This window comes from Odocoileus virginianus, chromosome 11 (genome assembly GCF_023699985.2).
Source record: "Odocoileus virginianus isolate 20LAN1187 ecotype Illinois chromosome 11, Ovbor_1.2, whole genome shotgun sequence".
NCBI lineage: Eukaryota > Metazoa > Chordata > Mammalia > Artiodactyla > Cervidae > Odocoileus > Odocoileus virginianus.
The window spans coordinates 6,573,288-6,580,415 of NC_069684.1; the positions used below are offsets into that span (position 1 = coordinate 6,573,288).

Below are 7,128 nucleotides of genomic sequence, written 5' to 3' on the forward strand. Positions count from 1 at the left end.
CTTTGTTTCAGAGGTTGAATGTTGAATGAAGAATTTACATATTCACTTCTATAGGAACTTGGTCGAGGCACTTACGAAAGACAGGGCTGTGGACAACTTTCCCTAAATGGCTGCTACCTACAGGAACACAAGTATAAGAAATTCTGAGATGATGAATTAGCAGGAATCAGGCACGCGTTTACTAGGATAACTATGATAGTGTCAGCTTTACCTCACCTGTTTACCTTACCCCTCCGGATTAACTGGACATCTGAGAAAGAATAAACTCTCTCCAGATGTGTATAAGTCCTGTGCCAATGATGTAAATTTCCTTTAGATGGACCAAGGAGGCCGGAGAATGAGAACTGAGATTGCTTCAATCAATGAGGACAAAATTACAGGTTCTTCTCCCTCTATGTCAGTGAGTTCATAAAATATCATTTTGTTCATAAAAATTGCTTTTGCTACAATGAGTATACGTGATGTTATGATGATCCATGTCAGATGGAGGCTTGGAATAAGTGAAGCGAGATGTGAGATCCACTGCAGGGGAATAATGGGAAAGAGCCCTCGCACACATCATTCAGGCACTAAAGAGAGATTGCATATTTACGGGAAAGTGTGAGAACATCGCCTCCTGGGTATTAAAGAGAGCACGAGTACAGCCAAGGCAGTAAACAACCAGGCGCAAAGGTAACACAGAACTAAAGGGCGACCGAGCGAATAGGGCTGTAACTTCAAATGACTTCATAGACACCGGGAGACCCTGCTTTCCTGGAGCAATGCTGCTTCGTAATTACTGCTCCCTTGTTTGGTATTCAGACCTGTATCTTAAACACACACACACACACAAAACTGAGGGCCACCAGAAATTCAACTATACTTAGTTCAATATTTGCACTTTTTTGCTAATTTTTAATTTGGGCAGATTATGTATGCATGCATGCTATGTCGCTTCAGTCACGTCCGACTCTGTGAGACCCCACAGACGGCAACGCATCAGGCTCCTCTGTCCACAGGATTCTCTAGGCAAGAATACTGGAGTGGGTTGCCATTTCCTTCTCCATGGGTAGATTATACGCATCTGTAAAATTTTGAACCCTTCATTTAATCACCAACACTGAATAATCATTAAAATTCCACAGTTGAAAATAATCCCTATTATTAAGGTGACTTTGCACCCTAGTTTGCTTGGGACACTCCCAAATTTTATCTAATATCCCAGATCCTACACAGTTTAACATGTATCCTAGATTTCTCTCTTATTTTTTTTTTTTTTAAAACAGAACAGTAAGATGAACTAAGACAAGTTTGGCAATTTCCACTTTGTACCTCTAGCTTCTGCCAAGGTCTTATCAAATATGGAGTTGATTCATAGTAGTTAGTATAGTATGTATGCAGTTCTGTATGTAGTGAATATATAGCATGTAGGGCTTTGATTGACATATGGTTAAATCTGAAAGATGACAAGTGATAACCAAACCGATTTTTCCTTTCAAAACATATGCACTCACACCTTTCTTTCCAGAGCAGCGTGTACTCCCTGATAAAACAAAGTAGGTTCAGATTAAGTGGCTAGGGACAGCTAACCCTCTGGTCTGGCTACGCTGGGAAAGTGTTCGGTGTTGCTGCCCCTGCTGGCCGGAGTGCATACCTGCAGCCGCTGTGCTGAGATCAGGACCATGGCCAGTGCCACAGCCTAGAGAATGCAGGATGCTACCAGGCTACCAGTCAGGAGGAATCATCAGGGATGAGAGGTTGGGAACACATGAAATACGTGCAGGGAATACAGACTTGACTGTCCTACCAGAGATCACAGAAAGAATAGCCTGAATATATTTGTCAGGGGTACTTATTATTTATTGTATGGTATAAACCTACAATTATATGTTTACTTTATTGTTTTGTAAGGTTTGGTTTTATTTTGTCTCTCCCAAGGCAATGATCTCAAACAAGTAAATGTCTAATGAAATATTTAATGCTGAATTTCCATTTCTTAAGAAACTTGGTGATGAAAATGTCAGTTGCACAAAATTTTGGTTTACATTTATCATCTACCTGACATCGCCAGAAGACACAAATACTCTGAAGCTGCATGAGCATCTATTTCAAAAGTTAGTAATTATTTTTAAAAGACTGTTTCCAAAAGGGTCAGTATAACAAGTACAGCTGCAGAAGGTTCATTTACAACACTGGAAAGTATGACTTATCATTGGGTTCAAATGAGTATTTTTCTAAATTAATTTCACTCTCGATTCCAAGTTTCTCCTGTATATGTGTAAAACTGAAATTATAGCCATTAAAAGTATTGGCTTCATTAGCTAGAGAACTTCACTAATAGTTAGATGATATCAGTTTTACATTAGTGTCATGAGATTCTTCAAATAGAAATTCAGTTAAATCCAGTAATGTCTTTTAAATTCAACACATGGAATCAAGCTAAAACATTTAGAAGTTCATTCTGTCTTGATAAAATATTTTAACATTCTCATAAATGCTATTAAGATCTGGATAAAAACCTCAACCTTGACGATAAAGTTACTTGTATTTGCAGTGATAGTATGATACAACTTTTGGTAGAGCCCAATATTGCGGTAAAAACCATGTTCCAAGTAAGTCAAGAAACTTGTGTTGCAGGTTTGGAATTGGAGTTCTGGTTGGAATAGGTTGTAGTGCACATATTATTCATGAATGTGTCCAAACAAGCTTTGATAATCTACTTGTCAAAATAGAGGCTGCATTTAAAGTCAGCCAAATTATAAACTTTTGTGACAAAATTCATGCTGCATTTATTTTAGAACGTTTCAGTTGTGGCAGTGCGTGCTTTTTCTCTTCACTGTCTGTCACCACCAGATTTTAGAAATGTTTTAATTTTAAAGAACTACTTTGTAGATCCATCTAAGTATCTGACAATGATACTGAATCTTATTGTAAAGCAGTCTTCTTAAATTTAGGTTGCATTTTGTTTGAAAGAAGTTGTAAATCTTTAATCAGATATTCAGCTGACGGAACACCAAACAACTTCAGCTTTTGAAATGTGTAGCAAATTATAATTATTGAAAGAAAATCTTGAAGCCAGAAAGATGATGAATTGTAACTTCATAAAAACAAAGGAAGGAATGGATAAGCTAAATGATAAGAGACGAAAAGCATAAAATATTAAACTCTGAAGTTCTGTAATTGTACTTCAGAATATCTTCACCTCTGGGGAAAATCTTCTAATGGAGATCCCTTGGATTCTTTTTTAATGAAATATTCTGTACTGAATGGGACTATATTGAGATAGCCTTCAAACGCTGCAGATAATTTCTTGATAAGTTACACTTTGTAAACCTACCTTTTGAAGCAATGGAGGAAAAGGACAGAGCATGCAAAAATATTTGGCATAAAATATTTATACATTTACATATTTAAAAAGAGAATTAAGAATATCTTTCATCCAGCAGAATTCACTCAGAGCTTATCAGATAGATACATGATTATCTGAGGTATTTTTGTAACTAAAAATAGCATGATCTACAAAAGGAAGTCAATGGAAGTTATGAACAATTTTAAATTTTTCAGTCATAAAATGTAGCTTTGAAGGATACTACAATCAGTTTTATTTTAAAAATGATTAATAAGCCATATCCAAAATTATATTCTTCAGAAAAATACCTGTGTCATAATATTAGAGACTGATACAAACAAGAAGTTAAATCTGTAGAGATATACCAAGAATAATTGTTTATTTATGCTTTCTAATATGTATATAGTTAATATAAAGAAGTTGCATTTTACTTTAATGCACATGATACACATAAATCTTATTTTTTAGAAATACTTCTATTTTTGAAAGTAATGATTGAGTATAATTCATACCCATCCATATAATAAACCCATTTATATTGCAATAAATAGACATTTCAAAATGTTATATAATCTTAATTATTTTGGTACTTCCTTTCATTCTTTTGATTATATACTTACCTGAGGGAAATGTCAAAGCTATGGTTCTTCCAGTAGTCATATATGGATGTGAGAGTTGGACTATAAAGAAAGCTGAGTGCTGAAGAATTGATGCTTTTGAACTGTGGTGTTGGAGAAGACTCTTGAGAGTCCCTTGGACTGAGAGGAGATCCAACCAGTCCATCCTAAAGGAAATCAGTCCTGAGTATTCATTGGAAGGACTGATGCTGAAGATGAAACTCCAGTACTTTGGCCACCTGATGCGAAGAACTGACTCATTAGAAAAGACCCTGTTGCTGGGAAAGATTGAAGGCAGGAGGAGAAGAGGATGACAGAGGATGAGACAGTTGGATGGCATCACCGACATGATAGACATGAGTTTGGGCAAGCTTCGGGAGTTGGTGATGGACAGGGAGGCCTGGTGTGCTGCAGTCCATGGGGTCACAAAGAGTCAGACACGACTGAGTGACTGAACTGAACTGAGGGAAAAGTCTTATTTTCCAGGGACCAAGTAGTAGAAAGCTCAGAAAACAAAACAGAGACACTAGCCGCAGCCTCTTCCTAGATTTCAGACCATAAAGTCACAGAAACATACACATTTCAAGTTAGAAAGAAACTAAAAGGATAATGCAACACAGACTCAATAAGCCTCTCCCATTATTGGATCTACATAGTATTCTTGGATCTACATTTTATCTACAATAACTCTCAACTCTCTCCAAACAGGAGATCTTAGAAACTAGAGGAAGGGTGCTTTCTTAGTCAAGGAGCCACAGTAAACTTACAGAGACTCTAGGTCTTTGCTCCAGGAGTAAGCACCTACTTCATAAAATGGACATTCGGTAGTCACACAGATTTTCAGTAAAAATGAATTTTTAAAAATACAGTCATTTATAGACTACAGAAATATTTTAAAGTATTTCTAAATATGGTCTTTGAATGAAATGTGTTGATTATAAAATTTGGAGTCTATGAGCATGCTAAAGTTTCATGAAAACCTTCCTCTATAGATGGACAAGGAAAGAGGTAAGATGGCAGGCAAGGGATTGGCTTAAGTGAGAAGAAAATCTTGATTGGAAACTTAAAAATGATACCAATAAGACACATTTAAACTTTTATTGAATTCAGAAATAATAGCTTTTTAAACATGTTTATAAAATTTAACAGTGAATATAAAAATAATGGAATTAATATTTTCAGTTCCCTTTATTTGGTATCTTAAAAAGTGAGATTGTTTTGTTAAATAGAACTTTTTTCTCCCTTTTTTAAAATACTCTTTTTCATTATGGTCTATCATAAGATATTGAATATAATTCCCTATGCTAGCAGGACCTTGCTGTTTATCCATTCTATACATAGAAGTTTATAACTGCTAAACCCAATCACTCACCTTATCCTTACCCCAACCAACCTCCTCCCCCTTCACAACCTCCAGTCTGTTCTCTGTGTTCTGTAAACAAAACTTTTTTTTTAAAACATACTGTTGTTAGGTTTTTCTTATCATTATAGAATATTCTTACCTGTTCATTTTTCAGAGGACTACTTTATCTGCAAACATGTAGGTCTGGTTGCATGTTAATAAAACACCAGAAAAGATACACATTTTCAAGAGCTATCAGAGGGTCTTAAAAGAGATTCTCCCCATTTTGAATAAAGTTGAGCTAATTGGCTATCTTCTCTGACATATTATGGAATCAGGGGAAACAGCTTGTCAATAGCAGAACTCGGAGCCCTTTGGAAAACAACCGTCTTCTCAAAGCTATGAATCTCATCTACAAGGAAATCTCCTGGTAAGGGGAAAAAAAAACCCTGAGTCATTTGCAGCAATCTGGATGGATCTAGAGATGGTCATACTGAGTGAAGTAAGTCAGACAGAGAAGGAGAAATCTCATATGCATTCCTTTATATGTGCAATCTGAAAAGAATTGATATAAATTAACTTACAAAACAGAAAAAGACTCACAGACCTAGAGAATGAACATATGGTTGCCGGCGGGGTCGGGAGAGGGGAATGGAGGAAGGGATAGTTAGGGAGTTTGAGGTGGACACACACATACTGCTATATTTAAAATGAATGACCAACAAGGATCTACTGTATAGAACATGGAACTCTGCTCAATGTAATGTGGCATCCTAGATGGGAGAGGAGTCTGGGGGGAACAGATATATGTATACGTATGGCTGAGTCCCTTCACTGTTCACTTGGCACTATCACAACATTGTTAATAGGCTATACTCCAATACAAAATTTAAAAGTTTAAAAAAAAGAATCTACTATGTACCAAATAATTTGCATGCCTGATTTTACTAATTTCTATTGAAAATAATTTAAAGATGAGGACATTTTAGCTTAGAGAGGCTGAGGACCCAGCCCAAACTCTCATATCTAGTAAGTAGTGGAGTTAGGAGGCACATGACCCCAGGATACATGCTCTTTTATTTCATTTCACCACTTTCTATCTCGTGTCTTGCATGTTTCCCCATCATTCAAATCTCAAGTGGAATGAGAGTGGGGTGCAGTGGAAGAGGCGGAAGGAGCCCACACATTTGACAGCCTTCGTGAGATTCAACTGCCCACATTCACTACATGGTAAGTCCAGGGTGAGACTGTGTCTGTATTATTCACCACTCTATACCAAGCACCTCGTTCTATACACGTGGAGTATAGAGGCCAATAGAAGGACTCAATAATGGGCCAAATTTTAGTGAGTGGAATGGAAAGACAGAAACTGGATATTTTTACCCTATTAGCTAGAAAATAAACTGATGTTTCTGCTGCTTTTCACACCCATTCATATTGAATTCATCCACTCATTCAATATATAGTTTGCTGAGTTCCGGGCATTATGGATGGAACATTGAGCAAAGTTCGTGTCCGCATGAAGACATTCTGGTAATCAAGGAATTTCACCACTAGTTTTGAATCCTCAGAGCTGCCTTGTGAAATGGATGAGGTGGGTGTTTATTTGTAACCTGCTGGCTCGCTAAAATATTGCAAAAATATCTAATCCATGAAATTTCATTCAACGAAGTACATCAATGACAAAAATAATGTAACCATCTGAACATGTTTTTTAATTCCAAATTCCCTTCTGTTCTTAACATAATGTGATAATTTAGTATTATTTTATTCATCAATTTTCCTACCAGTTAAACACATACACACACACACCCCCTACCATCCTAACCCAACCCCTTCAC

At 36.5% G+C, this 7,128-nt stretch overlaps 1 long non-coding RNA gene across 1 annotated transcript; it reads left to right on the top strand.

Annotated features, from left to right (window-relative positions):
* Nucleotides 1-314: 314 nt before the first annotated feature.
* Nucleotides 315-6,922, top strand: LOC110130215 (uncharacterized). Its single transcript, XR_002311767.2, has 5 exons — nt 315-400; nt 1,918-2,093; nt 5,463-5,717; nt 6,427-6,517; nt 6,754-6,922. It is a non-coding gene; the product is annotated as an uncharacterized lncRNA (long non-coding RNA).
* Nucleotides 6,923-7,128: the final 206 nt, after the last annotated feature.